This window comes from Haematobia irritans, chromosome 2, assembly GCF_050003625.1.
Source record: "Haematobia irritans isolate KBUSLIRL chromosome 2, ASM5000362v1, whole genome shotgun sequence".
NCBI lineage: Eukaryota > Metazoa > Arthropoda > Insecta > Diptera > Muscidae > Haematobia > Haematobia irritans.
The window spans coordinates 108,731,270-108,752,876 of NC_134398.1; the positions used below are offsets into that span (position 1 = coordinate 108,731,270).

Below are 21,607 nucleotides of genomic sequence, written 5' to 3' on the forward strand. Positions count from 1 at the left end.
AAGAATATGATTTATGGAGAAGGCAATCGCTGTGAACAAATTGGATGTGTTGGAGGTAGTATGGAAATTATTATCTGCACTCCTGATCGTTTAAATTGTACAAGCGAATGTTATTGACACAGCCACTATTACTTATCCATTTTTAGATGAAGCTCATCGTATTTTGGATATGGAAGATATCATTGGATATACGGCCCGATAAACAACCCGTAATGACAAGTGCTAGGAGTCCGACATTTTACCGACGGTTATTTGAACAATCCCATACCGGTGCGTGATGTATCATTGGATTTGGTCGAGCAAACAATCGAAATTGTTGAAAAGAATGAAAAATTCTATTTCGCTATTGCAGATATTATCTCTGGTGAAGTAAACAATCTTATAGCAACTGATATCGCCTCATGTGACCTGGTCATAGAAGATATAACCCATGTCATCAATTTCCAGTTCCGAAATATCGAAGAATACAGTAACAGTGCTATATTTAGTTATAGAACTCGATCCGATTGGGGCATAGCATCGGAATTAATTCCTATACCTGAAGAAGCTGGTCAGGATATACCATCTGACTCCCGACCATGGCTGAACCTTTTGCTAAAACCAAAGAACGCTGTGCTGAAGAAGCACACAATCGAACGCAATGTGGAAGAGTAGGCGTTAGTTATGGCAGTCGTAGTGGTAGTAAATAACATGGAAAATCTTCCAAACGACCTATGAATTAGCAGAAACATTTTTATTGATTCCATAAAAATCTATTACATATTCATTAGTAACGTTAAAGGTGATTTTTTATTAAAATATGTATGTAGTAACATTTTTGCTGTTAAAGGTGGGTACTATGTTCGAGTTGAAAATCATTTTATTTTCTCGATTACTTTTTCTAAAATAATCAAAATTGTAAATGAAAACAAACATAATTCTGCTAAAGCTTGACGAAATCTCGATAAAAAATAAAATGCGCATCAATTAAATTTAATTATCTTCTTCAAATTAAACTATTTTAATGAAGTAACCACGAAAATTTCAACGGGAAAACCGAACATAGTACAGACCTTAAAATGAAAGTTTTAGATTTGTATAAACAAATGTAAAGAGAATCTCTTCCATTCGAGTTTATGAATTAAAACTAAAAATTTCTTTATGTTACTTTTTTAATTTAATTTATATACTTTTTTAATTGGACATAAAAAAATACTTGATTAAAAAATTAATTGATTTCACAAGAAAATTTCAATAATTTTTTAATTGATTCAATTAAAAATTTAATTGACTGTGTTTTAAATTTGATTAAAAAACTGATTGATTAATTACATTTTTAATAGTTTGTTGACTTAAAGATTTTGTCTTCCAATTTGTTGACAAAAGGTTAAGGTTAAATAAAACTCAAATAAAAACATCTGGAGTTTTTTCATTCCAGATTAAAACCAAATATATATTTTAATCAAATTAAAAATATTTAAAATATTTTAATAATAATAAATGAATTGAATTTATAAGTTAAAATCATATTGTTTTTTTACCCACCTTCATCTAGGTTAGGTTAGGTGGCAGCCCGATGTATCAGGCTCACTTAGACTATTCAGTCCATTGTGATACCACATTGGTGAACTTCTCTCTTATCACTGAGTGCTGCCCGGTTCCATGTTAAGCTCAATGACAAGGGACCTCCTTTTTATAGCCGAGTCCGAACGGCGTTCCACATTGCAGTGAAACCACTTAGAGAAGCTTTAAAACCCTCAGAAATGTCACCAGCATTAGTGAGGTGGGATAATCCACCGCTGAAAAACTTTTTGGTGTTCGGTCGAAGCAGGAATCGAACCCACGACCTTGTGTGTGCAAGGCGGGCATGCTAACCATTGCACCACGGTGGCTCCCATTTTGATGTACGCCATGTGCTCCAACAGTGTTTTTGAACGAGGAGGGGGCAGAATATAGATTCTACCATGGAAGCCAGGAACGGACATCGTTCAAAATTCCGCTAATGGGACATCAAAGTGGAGGTCAATACCTACATTTTGATGTATGCCATGAGTTCCAACAGTGTTTTTGGAGGAAGATATCCCTGATTCCAAGTTTTCCACTGGGCGGGTAGAACATAAATATAACCATGGAAGCCAGGAACGGACTTCGTTCAAAATTTCGCTAATGGGACATCAAAGTGGAGGTCATTACCTACATTTAGATGTATGTCATGAGTTCCAACAGTGTTTATGAACGAAGATATCCCTGATTCCAAGTTTTCCACTGGAGGGCAGAACATAGATTCTACCATAGAAGTCAGAAACGGACTCCGTTTAAAATTCTGCTTACGGCACATCAAAGTGAAAGTCATTACCTACATTTTGATGTACGCCATGTGCTCCAAGAGTGTTTTTGGACGAAGATATCCCGGTTTCCATTTTTGACACCTTGAGATCACATTTAGAATGTTTCTTAATGTGAAGGTTCAATTATTTTCAACAAAAATGCATTCATGAAGAAAACATGGTAACAATGAAATTCGAAAGTTGTGGCAACTCCGGTGGATTGGTTTGTTGTCGTGCAAAATTTAGAATAATAAAATAATTTTATTTATTATTTTATTAAAAATGAAGATCTCACGGTACAGCACAAACAGAAATGGTAAACATATTAGTGTTTTTATTGTTCGCTATGTTGTACATCAAAATATTCCACAGCCATAGCGTTTTGGCGCCAAAACGTGAATTGGCATGCAAATTGAGAAAGAAGGGAACAACAGAATTCATTCAGGAATATGATTTATGGAGAAGGCAATCGCTGTGAACAAATTGGATGTGTTGGAGGTAGTATGGAAATTATTATCTGCACTCCTGATCGTTTAAATTGTACAAGCGAATGTTATTGACACAGCCACTATTACTTATCCATTTTTAGATGAAGCTCATCGTATTTTGGATATGGGTTTTGACCCTCAGATTCGGAAGATATCATTGGATATACGGCCCGATAAACAACCCGTAATGACAAGTGCTAGGAGTCCGACATTTTACCGACGGTTATTTGAACAATCCCATACCGGTGCGTGATGTATCATTGGATTTGGTCGAGCAAACAATCGAAATTGTTGAAAAGAATGAAAAATTCTATTTCGCTATTGCAGATATTATCTCTGGTGAAGTAAACAATCTTATAGCAACTGATATCGCCTCATGTGACCTGGTCATAGAAGATATAACCCATGTCATCAATTTCCAGTTCCGAAATATCGAAGAATACAGTAACAGTGCTATATTTAGTTATAGAACTCGATCCGATTGGGGCATAGCATCGGAATTAATTCCTATACCTGAAGAAGCTGGTCAGGATATACCATCTGACTCCCGACCATGGCTGAACCTTTTGCTAAAACCAAAGAACTCTGTGCTGAAGAAGCACATAAAATTAATCGAACGCAATGTGGTAGAGTAGGCATTAGTTATGGCGGTCGTAGTGGTAGTAAATAACATGGAAAATCTTCCAAACGACCTATGAATTAGCAGAAACATTTTTATTGATTCCATAAAAATCTATTACATATTCATTAGTAACGTTAAAGGTGATTTTTTATTAAAATATGTATGTAGTAACATTTTTGCTGTTAAAGGTGGGTACTATGTTCGAGTTGAAAATCATTTTATTTTCTCGATTACTTTTTCTAAAATAATCAAAATTGTAAATGAAAACAAACATAATTCTGCTAAAGCTTGACGAAATCTCGATAAAAAATAAAATGCGCGTCAATTAAATTTAATTATCTTCTTCAAATTAAACTGTTTTAATGAAGTAACCACGAAAATTTCAACGGGAAAACCGAACATAGTACAGACCTTAAAATGAAAGTTTTAGATTTGTATAAACAAATGTAAAGATAATCTCCTTCCATTCGAGTTTATGAATTAAAACTAAACAAAATTTCTTTATGTTACTTTTTTAATTTAATTTATATACTTTTTTAATTGGACATAAAAAAATACTTGATTAAAAAATTAATTGATTTCACAAGAAAATTTCAATTAATTTTTTAATTGATTCAATTAAAAATTTAATTGCCTGTGTTTTAAATTTGATTAAAAAACTGATTGATTAATTACATTTTTAATAGTTTGTTGACTTAAAGATTTTGTCTTCCAATTTTTTGATAAAAGGTTAAGGTTAAATAAAACTCAAATAAAAACATCTGGAGTTTTTTCATTCCAGATTAAAACCAAATATATATTTTAATAAAATTAAAAATATTTAAAATATTTTAATAATAAATGAATTGAATTTATAAGTTAAAATCATATTGTTTTTTACCCACCTTCATCTAGGTTAGGTTAGGTGGCAGCCCGATGTATCAGGCTCACTTAGACTATTCAGTCCATTGTGATACCACATTGGTGAACTTCTCTCTTATCACTGAGTGCTGCCCGATTCCATGTTAAGCTCAATGACAAGGGACCTCCTTTTTATAGCCGAGGCCGAACTGGGCGGACTTCGTTCAAAATTCCGCTAATGGGACATCAAAGTGGAGGTCATTACCCACATTTTGATGTATGTCATGTGTTCCAACAGTGTTTTTGAACGAAGATATCTCTGATTCCAAATTTTCCACTGGGCGGGTAGAACATAAATTTTACCATGGAAGGCAGGAACGGACTTCGTTCAAAATTTCGCTAATGGGACATCAAAGTGGAGGTCATTACCTACATTTTGATGTATGTCATGAGTTCCAACAGTGTTTTTGAACGAAGATATCCCTGATTCCAAGTTTTCCACTGGGGGGCAGAACATAGATTCTACCATGGAAGCCAGGAACGGTCTTCGCTCACAATTCCGCTAATGGGACATCAAAGTGGAGGTCATTACCTACATTTTGATGTATGTCATGTGTTCCAACAGTGTTTTTTAACGAAGATATCTCTGATTCCAAGTTTTCCACTGGGGGGCAGAACATAGATTCTACCATAGAAGTCAGAAACGGACTCCGTTCAAAATTCTGCTTACGGCACATCAAAGTGGAAGTCATTACCTACATTTTGATGTACGCCATGTGCTCCAAGAGTGGTTTTGGACGAAGATATCCCGGTTTCCATTTTTGACACCTTGAGATCACATTGAGAATGTCTCTTAATGTGAAGGTTCAATTATTTTCAATAAAAATGCATTCATGAAGAAAACTTGGTAACAATGAAATTCGAAAGTTGTGGCAACTCCGGTGGATTGGTTTGTTGTCGTGCAAAATTTAGAATAATAAAATAATTTTATTTATTATTTTATTAAAAATGAAGATCTCACGGTACAGCACAAACAGAAATGGTAAAAATATTAGTGTTTTTATTGTTCGCTATGTTGTACATCAAAATATTCCACAGCCATAGCATTTTGGCGCCAAAACGTGAATTGGCATGCAAATTGAGAAAGAAGGGAACAACAGAATTCATTCAGGAATATGATTTATGGAGAAGGCAATCGGTGTGAACAAATTGGATGTGTTGGAGGTAGTATGGAAATTATTATCTGCACTCCTGATCGTTTAAATTGTACAAGCGAATGTTATTGACACAGCCACTATTACTTATCCATTTTTAGATGAAGCTCATCGTATTTTGGATATGGAAGATATCATTGGATATACGGCCCGATAAACAACCCGTAATGACAAGTGCTAGGAGTCCGACATTTTACCGACGGTTATTTGAACAATCCCATACCATAAAATTTCAACGGGAAAACCGAACATAGTACAGACCTTAAAATGAAAGTTTTAGATTTGTATAAACAAATGTAAAGATAATCTCCTTCCATTCGAGTTTATGAATTAAAACTAAACAAAATTTCTTTATGTTACTTTTTTAATTTAATTTATATACTTTTTTAATTGGACATAAAAAAAATACTTGATTAAAAAATTAATTGATTTCATAAGAAAACTTCAATTAATTTTTTAATTGATTCAATTAAACTTTTAATTGACTGTGTTTTAAATTTGATTAAAAAATTGTTTGATTAATTACATTTTTAATAGTTTGTTGACTTAAAGATTTTGTCTTCCAATTTTTTGACAAAAGGTTAAGGTTAAATAAAACTCAAATAAAAACATCTGGAGTTTTTTCATTCCAGATTAAAACCAAATATATATTTTAATAAAATTAAAAATATTTAAAATATTTTAATAATAATAAATGAATTGAATTTATAAGTTAAAATCATATTGTTTTTTTACCCACCTTCATCTATGTAGTGAAAAAAATGGATTCTGAGATATCTTCATCCAAAAATATTTGAAATTAATTTCACGACGGCTACAATTTGGTAATTGGATTCATGATTTTTGTAATAAGCTGAAAATCAAATACAAAAATAATTGAAATCACAATTGGAAATTGATGACATGGGTTATATCGTCTATGGCCAGGGCACGTGAGGCAGTTGCTATAAGATTTTTTTCTTCAACAGATGTAATATCTGCAATAGCGAGTACATTTTTTCCACTAAGGGTTAATAGATAGATTCTATCATGGAAGCTAGGAAGGATCTTCGTTCAAAATTCTGGTTACGGGACATGGGTCAAGTGGAAGTCATTACCTACATTTTGATGTACGCCATGTGCTCCAACAGTGTTTTTGAACGAGGATATCCCTGATTCCAAGTTTTCCACTGGGGGCAGAATATAGATTCTGCCATGGAAGCCAGGAACGGACATCGTTCAAAATTCCGCTAATGGGACATCAAAGTGGAGGTCAATACCTACATTTTGACGTATGCCATGAGTTCCAACAGTGTTTTTGGACGAAGATATCCCTGATTCCAAGTTTTCCATTGGGGACAGAACATAGATTCTACCATGGAAGCCAAGAACGGACTTCGTTCAAAATTCCGCTAATGGGACATCAAAGTGGAGGTCATTACCCACATTTTGATGTATGTCATGTGTTCCAACAGTGTTTTTGAACGAAGATATCTCTGATTCCAAGTTTTCCACTGGGCGGGTAGAACATAAATTTTACCATGGAAGCCAGGAACGGACTTCGTTCAAAATTTCGCTAATGGGACATCAAAGTGGAGGTCATTACCTACATTTTGATGTATGTCATGTGTTCCAACAGTGTTTTTTAACGAAGATATTCCTGATCCCAAGTTTTCCACTGGGGGGCAGAACATAGATTCTACCATAGAAGTCAGAAACGGACTCCGTTCAAAATTCTGCTTACGGCACATCAAAGTGGAAGTCATTACCTACATTTTGATGTACGCCATGTGCTCCAAGAGTGTTTTTGGACGAAGATATCCCGGTTTCCATTTTTGACACCTTGAGATCACATTGAGAATGTTTCTTAATGTGAATGTTCAATTATTTTCAATAAAAATGCATTTATGAAGAAAACATGGTAACAATGAAATTCGAAAGTTGTGGCAACTCCGGTGAATTGGTTTGTTGTCGTGCAAAATTTAGAATAATAAAATAATTTTATTTATTATTTTATTAAAAATGAAGATCTCACGGTACAGCACAAACAGAAATGGTAAACATATTAGTGTTTTAATTGTTCGCTATGTTGTACATCAAAATATTCCACAGCCATAGCATTTTGGCGCCAAAACGTGAATTGGCATGCAAATTGAGAAAGAAGGGAACAACAGAATTCATTCAGGAATATGATTCATGGAGAAGGCAATCGCTGTGAACAAATTGGATGTGTTGGAGGTAGTATGGAAATTATTATCTGCACTCCTGATCGTTTAAATTGTACAAGCGAATGTTATTGACACAGCCACTATTACTTATCCATTTTTAGATGAAGCTCATCGTATTTTGGATATGGAAGATATCATTGGATATACGGCCCGATAAACAACCCGTAATGACAAGTGCTAGGAGTCCGACATTTTACCGACGGTTATTTGAACAATCCCATACCGGTGCGTGATGTATCATTGGATTTGGTCGAGCAAACAATCGAAATTGTTGAAAAGAATGAAAAATTCTATTTCGCTATTGCAGATATTATCTCTGGTGAAGTAAACAATCTTATAGCAACTGATATCGCCTCATGTGACCTGGTCATAGAAGATGTAACCCATGTCATCAATTTCCAGTTCCGAAATATCGAAGAATACAGTAACAGTGCTATATTTAGTTATAGGACTCGATCCGATTGGGGCATAGCATCGGAATTAATTCCTATACCTGAAGAAGCTGGTCAGGATATACCATCTGACTCCCGACCATGGCTGAACCTTTTGCTAAAACCAAAGAACGCTGTGCTGAAGAAGCACATAAATTTAATCGAACGCAATGTGGTAGAGTAGGCGTTAGTTATGGCGGTCGTAGTGGTAGTAAATAACAAAGAAAATCTTCCAAACGACCTATGAATTAGCACAAACATTTTTATTGATTCCATAAAAATCTATTACATATTCATTAGTAACGTTAAAGGTGATTTTTTATTAAAATATGTATGTAGTAACATTTTTGCTGTTAAAGGTGGGTACTATGTTCGAGTTGAAAATCATTTTATTTTCTCGATTACTTTTTCTAAAATAATCAAAATTGTAAATGAAAACAAACATAATTCTGCTAAAGCTTGACGAAATCTCGATAAAAAATAAAATGCGCATCAATTAAATTTAATTATCTTCTTCAAATTAAACTATTTTAATGAAGTAACCACGAAATTTTCAACGGGAAAACCGAACATAGTACAGACCTTAAAATGAAAGTTTTAGATTTGTATAAACAAATGTAAAGAGAATCTCCTTCCATTCGAGTTTATGAATTAAAACTAAACAAAATTTCTTTATGTTACTTTTTTAATTTAATTTATATACTTTTTTAATTGGACATAAAAAAAAATACTTGATTAAAAAATTAATTGATTTCATAAGAAAATTTCAATTAATTTTTTAATTGATTCAATTAAACTTTTAATTGACTGTGTTTTAAATTTGATTAAAAAATTGATTGATTAATTACATTTTTAATAGTTTGTTGACTTAAAGATTTTGTCTTCCAATTTTTTGACAAAAGGTTAAGGTTAAATAAAACTCAAATAAAAACATCTGGAGTTTTTTCATTCCAGATTAAAACCAAATATATATTTTAATAAAATTAAAAATATTTAAAATATTTTAATAATAATAAATGAATTGAATTTATAAGTTAAAATCATATTGTTTTTTTACCCACCTTCATCTATGTAGTGAAAAAAATGGATTCTGAGATATCTTCATCCAAAAATATTTGAAATTAATTTCACGACGGCTACAATTTGGTAATTGGATTCATGATTTTTGTAATAAGCTGAAAATCAAATACAAAAATAATTGAAATCTCAATTGGAAATTGATGACATGGGTTATATCGTCTATGGCCAGGGCACGTGAGGCAGTTGCTATAAGATTTTTTTCTTCATCAGATGTAATATCTGCAATAGCGATTACATTTTTTCCACTAAGGGTTAGTAGATAGATTCTATCATGGAAGCTAGGAAGGATCTTCGTTCAAAATTCTGGTTATGGGACATCAAAGTGGAAGTCATTACCTACATTTTGATGTACGCCATGTGCTCCAACAGTGTTTTGGAACGAGGATATCCCTGATTCCAAGTTTTCCACTGGGGGGGGGGGCAGAATATAGATTCTACCATGGAAGCCAAGAACGGACTTCGTTCAAAATTCCGCTAATGGGACATCAAAGTGGAGGTCATTACCCACATTTTGATGTATGTCATGTGTTCCAACAGTGTTTTTGAACGAAGATATCTCTGATTCCAAATTTTCCACTGGGCGGGTAGAACATAAATTTTACCATGGAAGGCAGGAACGGACTTCGTTCAAAATTTCGCTAATGGGACATCAAAGTGGAGGTCATTACCTACATTTTGATGTATGTCATGAGTTCCAACAGTGTTTTTGAACGAAGATATCCCTGATTCCAAGTTTTCCACTGGGGGGCAGAACATAGATTCTACCATGGAAGCCAGGAACGGTCTTCGCTCACAATTCCGCTAATGGGACATCAAAGTGGAGGTCATTACCCACATTTTGATTTATGTCATGTGTTCCAACAGTGTTTTTGAACGAAGATATCTCTGATTCCAAGTTTTCCACTGGGTTGGGCAGAACATAAATTTTATTATGGAAGGCAGGAACGGACTTCGTTCAAAATTTCGCTAATGGGACATCAAAGTGGAGGTCATTACCTACATTTTGATGTATGTCATGTGTTCCAACAGTGTTTTTTAACGAAGATATCCCTGATTCCAAGTTTTCCACTGGGGGGCAGAACATAGATTCTACCATAGAAGTCAGAAACGGACTCCGTTCAAAATTCTGCTTACGGCACATCAAAGTGGAAGTCATTACCTACATTTTGATGTACGCCATGTGCTCCAAGAGTGTTTTTGGACGAAGATATCCCGGTTTCCATTTTTGACACCTTGAGATAACATTGAGAATGTCTCTTAATGTGAAGGTTCAATTATTTTCAATGAAAATGCATTCATGAAGAAAACGCGGTAACAATGAAATTCGAAAGTTGTGGCAACTCCGGTGGATTGGTTTGTTGTCGTGCAAAATTTAGAATAATAAAATAATTTTATTTATTATTTTATTAAAAATGAAGATCTCACGGTACAGCACAAACAGAAATGGTAAACATATTAGTGTTTTTATTGTTCGCTATGTTGTACATCAAAATATTCCACAGCCATAGCATTTTGGCGCCAAAACGTGAATTGGCATGCAAATTGAGAAAGAAGGGAACAACAGAATTCATTCAAGAATATGATTTATGGAGAAGGCAATCGCTGTGAACAAATTGGATGTGTTGGAGGTAGTATGGAAATTATTATCTGCACTCCTGATCGTTTAAATTGTACAAGCGAATGTTATTGACACAGCCACTATTACTTATCCATTTTTAGATGAAGCTCATCGTATTTTGGATATGGAAGATATCATTGGATATACGGCCCGATAAACAACCCGTAATGACAAGTGCTAGGAGTCCGACATTTTACCGACGGTTATTTGAACAATCCCATACCATAAAATTTCAACGGGAAAACCGAACATAGTACAGACCTTAAAATGAAAGTTTTAGATTTGTATAAACAAATGTAAAGATAATCTCCTTCCATTCGAGTTTATGAATTAAAACTAAACAAAATTTCTTTATGTTACTTTTTTAATTTAATTTATATACTTTTTTAATTGGACATAAAAAAAATACTTGATTAAAAAATTAATTGATTTCATAAGAAAACTTCAATTAATTTTTTAATTGATTCAATTAAACTTTTAATTGACTGTGTTTTAAATTTGATTAAAAAATTGATTGATTAATTACATTTTTAATAGTTTGTTGACTTAAAGATTTTGTCTTCCAATTTTTTGACAAAAGGTTAAGGTTAAATAAAACTCAAATAAAAACATCTGGAGTTTTTTCATTCCAGATTAAAACCAAATATATATTTTAATAAAATTAAAAATATTTAAAATATTTTAATAATAATAAATGAATTGAATTTATAAGTTAAAATTATATTGTTTTTTACCCACCTTCATCTATGTAGTGAAAAAAATGGATTCTGAGATATCTTCATCCAAAAATATTTGAAATTAATTTCACGACGGCTACAATTTGGTAATTGGATTCATGATTTTTGTAATAAGCTGAAAATCAAATACAAAAATAATTGAAATCACAATTGGAAATTGTTGACATGGGTTATATCGTCTATGGCCAGGGCACGTGAGGCAGTTGCTATAAGATTTTTTTCTTCAACAGATGTAATATCTGCAATAGCGAGTACATTTTTTCCACTAAGGGTTAATAGATAGATTCTATCATGGAAGCTAGGAAGGATCTTCGTTCAAAATTCTGGTTACGGGACATGGGACAAGTGGAAGTCATTACCTACATTTTGATGTACGCCATGTGCTCCAACAGTGTTTTTGAACGAGGATATCCCTGATTCCAAGTTTTCCACTGGGGGCAGAATATAGATTCTGCCATGGAAGCCAGGAACGGACATCGTTCAAAATTCCGCTAATGGGACATCAAAGTGGAGGTAAATACCTACATTTTGACGTATGCCATGAGTTCCAACAGTGTTTTTGGACGAAGATATCCCTGATTCCAAGTTTTCCATTGGGGACAGAACATAGATTCTACCATGGAAGCCAAGAACGGACTTCGTTCAAAATTCCGCTAATGGGACATCAAAGTGGAGGTCATTACCCACATTTTGATGTATGTCATGTGTTCCAACAGTGTTTTTGAACGAAGATATCTCTGATTCCAAGTTTTCCACTGGGCGGGTAGAACATAAATTTTACCATGGAAGCCAGGAACGGACTTCGTTCAAAATTTCGCTAATGGGACATCAAAGTGGAGGTCATTACCTACATTTTGATGTATATCATGTGTTCCAACAGTGTTTTTTAACGAAGATATTCCTGATCCCAAGTTTTCCACTGGGGGGCAGAACATAGATTCTACCATAGAAGTCAGAAACGGACTCCGTTCAAAATTCTGCTTACGGCACATCAAAGTGGAAGTCATTACCTACATTTTGATGTACGCCATGTGCTCCAAGAGTGTTTTTGGACGAAGATATCCCGGTTTCCATTTTTGACACCTTGAGATCACATTGAGAATGTTTCTTAATGTGAACCCAATAAACACAGGATGAGCGTTTTTCAAATGCAACAGCTCTTCAGTTTGAGGGTAAATATCATTTTCAACATAAATTCAACTTGACTTGAAAAAGCTCATCTTCAATTCATCTTCAAATTGTTTGCGAATTACAACCAATTTGGCAAAATGTTGACGAAAACTTTGAAAATGTGTTGAAGATAATTGGAGAAAACTTTGACAAAACACTACCCTGAAATGCAACGAAAAAACCACATGGTTTTCAATACTACTTTGGACAACAAAGTTCGTGGAAGAAATACAAAAATGTGGAAATTTTTTAATAATCAATTGAAATTGCTTATAATAATTGGTAAGTAAAACTAAAACACGAAATGAAAACTTGAAGGAAGTCACTAAACTCAAATCTCTTTGCAGACAACTAAAATATTTGGATGCTGATTCTTGGACACATTAAGAGGCTGGCCGATGAAAAATGGTAGTGGCTTATCGAGAAGAGAAAGTTTCCATAACTCAAAGTGCAACCAAAAAAACTTGGTATTTATGCTTTTCCATATCAACAACTACTGGATGATAATTCGCATCACATCGATAGTTTAATTTATATCGCATCATCGGTTTAAATTTTAATTTGTGAATTGAAATTGCTGGAAATTTATTCCAATTATCTGGTCATCAAGTTCCTGAAAATTGCCAGTATTTTAATAACACAATTTTGTAACACCAACGTTCTTGAGGAAATCACGAAGTACGTGGTCAGTTGGAAGAAATACAAATTGGTAAGTCAAAATAAAAAGTGAAATGAAAACATAATGGAAATCACAGAACTCGATTGTTTTGCAGAAAACTAAAATCATTGAATGGTATATTCTTGGAAGATGTTGGCCGATGAAAAACCGATGAAGGAAACAACAAAGAAAAGTTTTCAGAAAACTTACAAAGTGCAACCAATTAAAACAAAGTGCAACAATTCCTATATCAAGAACTTCTGGATGAAAATGTGCATTACATCAATTTACATCCCGTCATCAGTTTGATATTTTGTGATTTCCTCTTGCTGGAATCTATTCTAACACACAAGCCAACAAGTTCCTCGATAGTAAATATTTCAAATTGCCAGCATATTAATGACACCAACATTATGGAGGAAATGGAATTATACATGTAAAAATGTTTAAGATATTTAAAGTTGTATTCATAGTTTTATTTATTAATACGTTTAATAAGATAATTACATTTTGATTGGTATAATATTATTATTTTCATATATTATTAATGTTATTTTTAAGATTATTATATTTGTTAACGAAAAAATAATAAAATTTACAAAATCCCTAGAAATTTAGTATTGACTTTCAGTTAGAACTAGGATTGACTTTCATACAAATTGTGGTTTGAAAGTATTCGCAACAATGCTAGTTTTTTATTTTTCTCACATTGAAAACTGTTTGAGAAATTATTGAGTAGCGATGCACTTCAATTTGAGGATTACAATTGAGAAATTATTGCTATTGTGTTGAATTTTACTGTTGAGGGTAATGTCTGTTTTTTGTTGAGAACGCGATTTTCTCAACAATTTCTCAACTTGAATATTACCCTAATCCTTTGAAAAAATGTTTGAAAAATTATTGAATTTTAGTATTTTTCAAACGTTTGTGTTTATTGGGAATGTTCAATTATTTTCAATAAAAATGCATTTATGAAGAAAACATGGTAACAATGAAATTCGAAAGTTGTGGCAACTCCGGTGAATTGGTTTGTTGTCGTGCAAAATTTAGAATAATAAAATAATTTTATTTATTATTTTATTAAAAATGAAGATCTCACGGTACAGCACAAACAGAAATGGTAAACATATTAGTGTTTTTATTGTTCGCTATGTTGTACATCAAAATATTCCACAGCCATAGCATTTTGGCGCCAAAACGTGAATTGGCATGCAAATTGAGAAAGAAGGGAACAACAGAATTCATTCAAGAATATGATTCATGGAGAAGGCAATCGCTGTGAACAAATTGGATGTGTTGGAGGTAGTATGGAAATTATTATCTGCACTCCTGATCGTTTAAATTGTACAAGCGAATGTTATTGACACAGCCACTATTACTTATCCATTTTTAGATGAAGCTCATCGTATTTTGGATATGGAAGATATCATTGGATATACGGCCCGATAAACAACCCGTAATGACAAGTGCTAGGAGTCCGACATTTTACCGACGGTTATTTGAACAATCCCATACCGGTGCGTGATGTATCATTGGATTTGGTCGAGCAAACAATCGAAATTGTTGAAAAGAATGAAAAATTCTATTTCGCTATTGCAGATATTATCTCTGGTGAAGTAAACAATCTTATAGCAACTGATATCGCCTCATGTGACCTGGTCATAGAAGATGTAACCCATGTCATCAATTTCCAGTTCCGAAATATCGAAGAATACAGTAACAGTGCTATATTTAGTTATAGGACTCGATCCGATTGGGGCATAGCATCGGAATTAATTCCTATACCTGAAGAAGCTGGTCAGGATATACCATCTGACTCCCGACCATGGCTGAACCTTTTGCTAAAACCAAAGAACGCTGTGCTGAAGAAGCACATAAATTTAATCGAACGCAATGTGGTAGAGTAGGCGTTAGTTATGGCGGTCGTAGTGGTAGTAAATAACAAAGAAAATCTTCCAAACGACCTATGAATTAGCACAAACATTTTTATTGATTCCATAAAAATCTATTACATATTCATTAGTAACGTTAAAGGTGATTTTTTATTAAAATATGTATGTAGTAACATTTTTGCTGTTAAAGGTGGGTACTATGTTCGAGTTGAAAATCATTTTATTTTCTCGATTACTTTTTCTAAAATAATCAAAATTGTAAATGAAAACAAACATAATTCTGCTAAAGCTTGACGAAATCTCGTTAAAAAATAAAATGCGCATCAATTAAATTTAATTATCTTCTTCAAATTAAACTATTTTAATGAAGTAACCACGAAATTTTCAACGGGAAAACCGAACATAGTACAGACCTTAAAATGAAAGTTTTAGATTTGTATAAACAAATGTAAAGAGAATCTCCTTCCATTCGAGTTTATGAATTAAAACTAAACAAAATTTCTTTATGTTACTTTTTTAATTTAATTTATATACTTTTTTAATTGGACATAAAAAAAAATACTTGATTAAAAAATTAATTGATTTCATAAGAAAATTTCAATTAATTTTTTAATTGATTCAATTAAACTTTTAATTGACTGTGTTTTAAATTTGATTAAAAAATTGATTGATTAATTACATTTTTAATAGTTTGTTGACTTAAAGATTTTGTCTTCCAATTTTTTGACAAAAGGTTAAGGTTAAATAAAACTCAAATAAAAACATCTGGAGTTTTTTCATTCCAGATTAAAACCAAATATATATTTTAATAAAATTAAAAATATTTAAAATATTTTAATAATAATAAATGAATTGAATTTATAAGTTAAAATCATATTGTTTTTTTACCCACCTTCATCTATGTAGTGAAAAAAATGGATTCTGAGATATCTTCATCCAAAAATATTTGAAATTAATTTCACGACGGCTACAATTTGGTAATTGGATTCATGATTTTTGTAATAAGCTGAAAATCAAATACAAAAATAATTGAAATCACAATTGGAAATAGATGACATGGGTTATATCGTCTATGGCCAGGGCACGTGAGGCAGTTGCTATAAGATTTTTTTCTTCAACAGATGTAATATCTGCAATAGCGAGTACATTTTTTCCACTAAGGGTTAATAGATAGATTCTATCATGGAAGCTAGGAAGGATCTTCGTTCAAAATTCTGGTTACGGGACATGGGACAAGTGGAAGTCATTACCTACATTTTGATGTACGCCATGTGTTCCAACAGTGTTTTTGAACGAGGATATCCCTGATTCCAAGTTTTCCACTGGGGGCAGAATATAGATTCTGCCATGGAAGCCAGGAACGGACATCGTTCAAAATTCCGCTAATGGGACATCAAAGTGGAGGTCAATACCTACATTTTGACGTATGCCATGAGTTCCAACAGTGTTTTTGGACGAAGATATCCCTGATTCCAAGTTTTCCATTGGGGACAGAACATAGATTCTACCATGGAAGCCAAGAACGGACTTCGTTCAAAATTCCGCTAATGGGACATCAAAGTGGAGGTCATTACCCACATTTTGATGTATGTCATGTGTTCCAACAGTGTTTTTGAACGAAGATATCTCTGATTCCAAGTTTTCCACTGGGCGGGTAGAACATAAATTTTACCATGGAAGCCAGGAACGGACTTCGTTCAAAATTTCGCTAATGGGACATCAAAGTGGAGGTCATTACCTACATTTTGATGTATGTCATGTGTTCCAACAGTGTTTTTAACGAAGATATTCCTGATCCCAAGTTTTCCACTGGGGGCAGAACATAGATTCTACCATAGAAGTCAGAAACGGACTCCGTTCAAAATTCTGCTTACGGCACATCAAAGTGGAAGTCATTACCTACATTTTGATGTACGCCATGTGCTCCAAGAGTGTTTTTGGACGAAGATATCCCGGTTTCCATTTTTGACACCTTGAGATCACATTGAGAATGTTTCTTAATGTGAATGTTCAATTATTTTCAATAAAAATGCATTTATGAAGAAAACATGGTAACAATGAAATTCGAAAGTTGTGGCAACTCCGGTGAATTGGTTTGTTGTCGTGCAAAATTTAGAATAATAAAATAATTTTATTTATTATTTTATTAAAAATGAAGATCTCACGGTACAGCACAAACAGAAATGGTAAACATATTAGTGTTTTTATTGTTCGCTATGTTGTACATCAAAATATTCCACAGCCATAGCATTTTGGCGCCAAAACGTGAATTGGCATGGAAATTGAGAAAGAAGGGAACAACAGAATTCATTCAGGAATATGATTCATGGAGAAGGCAATCGCTGTGAACAAATTGGATGTGTTGGAGGTAGTATGGAAATTATTATCTGCACTCCTGATCGTTTAAATTGTACAAGCGAATGTTATTGACACAGCCACTATTACTTATCCATTTTTAGATGAAGCTCATCGTATTTTGGATATGGAAGATATCATTGGATATACGGCCCGATAAACAACCCGTAATGACAAGTGCTAGGAGTCCGACATTTTACCGACGGTTATTTGAACAATCCCATACCGGTGCGTGATGTATCATTGGATTTGGTCGAGCAAACAATCGAAATTGTTGAAAAGAATGAAAAATTCTATTTCGCTATTGCAGATATTATCTCTGGTGAAGTAAACAATCTTATAGCAACTGATATCGCCTCATGTGACCTGGTCATAGAAGATGTAACCCATGTCATCAATTTCCAGTTCCGAAATATCGAAGAATACAGTAACAGTGCTATATTTAGTTATAGGACTCGATCCGATTGGGGCATAGCATCGGAATTAATTCCTATACCTGAAGAAGCTGGTCAGGATATACCATCTGACTCCCGACCATGGCTGAACCTTTTGCTAAAACCAAAGAACGCTGTGCTGAAGAAGCACATAAATTTAATCGAACGCAATGTGGTAGAGTAGGCGTTAGTTATGGCGGTCGTAGTGGTAGTAAATAACAAAGAAAATCTTCCAAACGACCTATGAATTAGCACAAACATTTTTATTGATTCCATAAAAATCTATTACATATTCATTAGTAACGTTAAAGGTGATTTTTTATTAAAATATGTATGTAGTAACATTTTTGCTGTTAAAGGTGGGTACTATGTTCGAGTTGAAAATCATTTTATTTTCTCGATTACTTTTTCTAAAATAATCAAAATTGTAAATGAAAACAAACATAATTCTGCTAAAGCTTGACGAAATCTCGTTAAAAAATAAAATGCGCATCAATTAAATTTAATTATCTTCTTCAAATTAAACTATTTTAATGAAGTAACCACGAAATTTTCAACGGGAAAACCGAACATAGTACAGACCTTAAAATGAAAGTTTTAGATTTGTATAAACAAATGTAAAGAGAATCTCCTTCCATTCGAGTTTATGAATTAAAACTAAACAAAATTTCTTTATGTTACTTTTTTAATTTAATTTATATACTTTTTTAATTGGACATAAAAAAAAAAATACTTGATTAAAAAATTAATTAATTTCATAAGAAAATTTCAATTAATTTTTTAATTGATTCAATTAAACTTTTAATTGACTGTGTTTTAAATTTGATTAAAAAATTGATTGATTAATTACATTTTTAATAGTTTGTTGACTTAAAGATTTTGTCTTCCAATTTTTTGACAAAAGGTTAAGGTTAAATAAAACTCAAATAAAAACATCTGGAGTTTTTTCATTCCAGATTAAAACCAAATATATATTTTAATAAAATTAAAAATATTTTAATAATAATAAATGAATTGAATTTATAAGTTAAAATCATATTGTTTTTTTACCCACCTTCATCTATGTAGTGAAAAAAATGGATTCTGAGATATCTTCATCCAAAAATATTTGAAATTAATTTCACGACGGCTACAATTTGGTAATTGGATTCATGATTTTTGTAATAAGCTGAAAATCAAATACAAAAATAATTGAAATCACAATTGGAAATTGATGACATGGGTTATATCGTCTATGGCCAGGGCACGTGAGGCAGTTGCTATACGATTTTTTTCTTCAACAGATGTAATATCTGCAATAGCGAGTACATTTTTTCCACTAAGGGTTAATAGATAGATTCTATCATGGAAGCTAGGAAGGATCTTCGTTCAAAATTCTGGTTACGGGACATGGGACAAGTGGAAGTCATTACCTACATTTTGATGTACGCCATGTGCTCCAACAGTGTTTTTGAACGAGGATATCCCTGATTCCAAGTTTTCCACTGGGGGCAGAATATAGATTCTGCCATGGAAGCCAGGAACGGACATCGTTCAAAATTCCGCTAATGGGACATCAAAGTGGAGGTCAATACCTACATTTTGACGTATGCCATGAGTTCCAACAGTGTTTTTGGACGAAGATATCCCTGATTCCAAGTTTTCCATTGGGGACAGAACATAGATTCTACCATGGAAGCCAAGAACGGACTTCGTTCAAAATTCCGCTAATGGGACATCAAAGTGGAGGTCATTACCCACATTTTGATGTATGTCATGTGTTCCAACAGTGTTTTTGAACGAAGATATCTCTGATTCCAAGTTTTCCACTGGGCGGGTAGAACATAAATTTTACCATGGAAGCCAGGAACGGACTTCGTTCAAAATTTCGCTAATGGGACATCAAAGTGGAGGTCATTACCTACATTTTGATGTATGTCATGTGTTCCAACAGTGTTTTTTAACGAAGATATTCCTGATCCCAAGTTTTCCACTGGGGGGCAGAACATAGATTCTACCATAGAAGTCAGAAACGGACTCCGTTCAAAATTCTGCTTACGGCACATCAAAGTGGAAGTCATTACCTACATTTTGATGTACGCCATGTGCTCCAAGAGTGTTTTTGGACGAAGATATCCCGGTTTCCATTTTTGACACCTTGAGATCACATTGAGAATGTTTCTTAATGTGAATGTTCAATTATTTTCAATAAAAATGCATTTATGAAGAAAACATGGTAACAATGAAATTCGAAAGTTGTGGCAACTCCGGTGAATTGGTTTGTTGTCGTGCAAAATTTAGAATAATAAAATAATTTTATTTATTATTTTATTAAAAATGAAGATCTCACGGTACAGCACAAACAGAAATGGTAAACATATTAGTGTTTTTATTGTTCGCTATGTTGTACATCAAAATATTCCACAGCCATAGCATTTTGGCGCCAAAACGTGAATTGGCATGCAAATTGAGAAAGAAGGGAACAACAGAATTCATTCAGGAATATGATTCATGGAGAAGGCAATCGCTGTGAACAAATTGGATGTGTTGGAGGTAGTATGGAAATTATTATCTGCACTCCTGATCGTTTAAATTGTACAAGCGAATGTTATTGACACAGCCACTATTACTTATCCATTTTTAGATGAAGCTCATCGTATTTTGGATATGGAAGATATCATTGGATATACGGCCCGATAAACAACCCGTAATGACAAGTGCTAGGAGTCCGACATTTTACCGACGGTTATTTGAACAATCCCATACCGGTGCGTGATGTATCATTGGATTTGGTCGAGCAAACAATCGAAATTGTTGAAAAGAATGAAAAATTCTATTTCGCTATTGCAGATATTATCTCTGGTGAAGTAAACAATCTTATAGCAACTGATATCGCCTCATGTGACCTGGTCATAGAAGATGTAACCCATGTCATCAATTTCCAGTTCCGAAATATCGAAGAATACAGTAACAGTGCTATATTTAGTTATAGGACTCGATCCGATTGGGGCATAGCATCGGAATTAATTCCTATACCTGAAGAAGCTGGTCAGGATATACCATCTGACTCCCGACCATGGCTGAACCTTTTGCTAAAACCAAAGAACGCTGTGCTGAAGAAGCACATAAATTTAATCGAACGCAATGTGGTAGAGTAGGCGTTAGTTATGGCGGTCGTAGTGGTAGTAAATAACAAAGAAAATCTTCCAAACGACCTATGAATTAGCACAAACATTTTTATTGATTCCATAAAAATCTATTACATATTCATTAGTAACGTTAAAGGTGATTTTTATTAAAATATGTATGTAGTAACATTTTTGCTGTTAAAGGTGGGTACTATGTTCGAGTTGAAAATCATTTTATTTTCTCGATTACTTTTTCTAAAATAATCAAAATTGTAAATGAAAACAAACATAATTCTGCAAAAGCTTGACGAAATCTCGATAAAAAATAAAATGCGCATCAATTAAATTTAATTATCTTCTTCAAATTAAACTATTTTAATGAAGTAACCACGAAATTTTCAACGGGAAAACCGAACATAGTACAGACCTTAAAATGAAAGTTTTAGAT

At 33.2% G+C, this 21,607-nt stretch overlaps 2 protein-coding genes and 4 long non-coding RNA genes across 8 annotated transcripts in view; 5 read left to right on the top strand and 1 right to left on the bottom strand.

Moving 5' to 3' along the window:
• Positions 1–21,607, bottom strand: part of LOC142226008 (putative ATP-dependent RNA helicase DDX43) — a 505,423-nt gene that overhangs the window by 454,823 nt on the left and 28,993 nt on the right. The window lies entirely within an intron of this gene.
• LOC142226005 (putative ATP-dependent RNA helicase DDX43) overlaps positions 1–21,607 on the top strand; it is a 247,474-nt gene that overhangs the window by 89,523 nt on the left and 136,344 nt on the right. The gene's annotated exons all lie outside the window — the stretch shown is intronic.
• LOC142225990 (uncharacterized) lies at positions 2,520–3,956 on the top strand. The gene is made up of 2 exons (XR_012719557.1): positions 2,520–2,622; positions 2,679–3,956. It is a non-coding gene; the product is annotated as an uncharacterized LOC142225990 (long non-coding RNA).
• LOC142223704 (uncharacterized) lies at positions 5,165–5,951 on the top strand. Its single transcript, XR_012718863.1, has 2 exons — positions 5,165–5,480; positions 5,572–5,951. It is a non-coding gene; the product is annotated as an uncharacterized LOC142223704 (long non-coding RNA).
• On the top strand, positions 10,530–11,287 carry LOC142223705 (uncharacterized). The gene is made up of 2 exons (XR_012718864.1): positions 10,530–10,816; positions 10,908–11,287. It is a non-coding gene; the product is annotated as an uncharacterized LOC142223705 (long non-coding RNA).
• LOC142226010 (uncharacterized) lies at positions 12,657–13,984 on the top strand. 2 transcript variants are annotated; one of them, XR_012719564.1, is made up of 4 exons: positions 12,663–12,715; positions 12,844–12,995; positions 13,061–13,422; positions 13,487–13,984. It is a non-coding gene; the product is annotated as an uncharacterized LOC142226010 (long non-coding RNA). The 2 variants fall into 2 exon arrangements; XR_012719563.1 differs by having other exon boundaries at positions 12,657–12,995.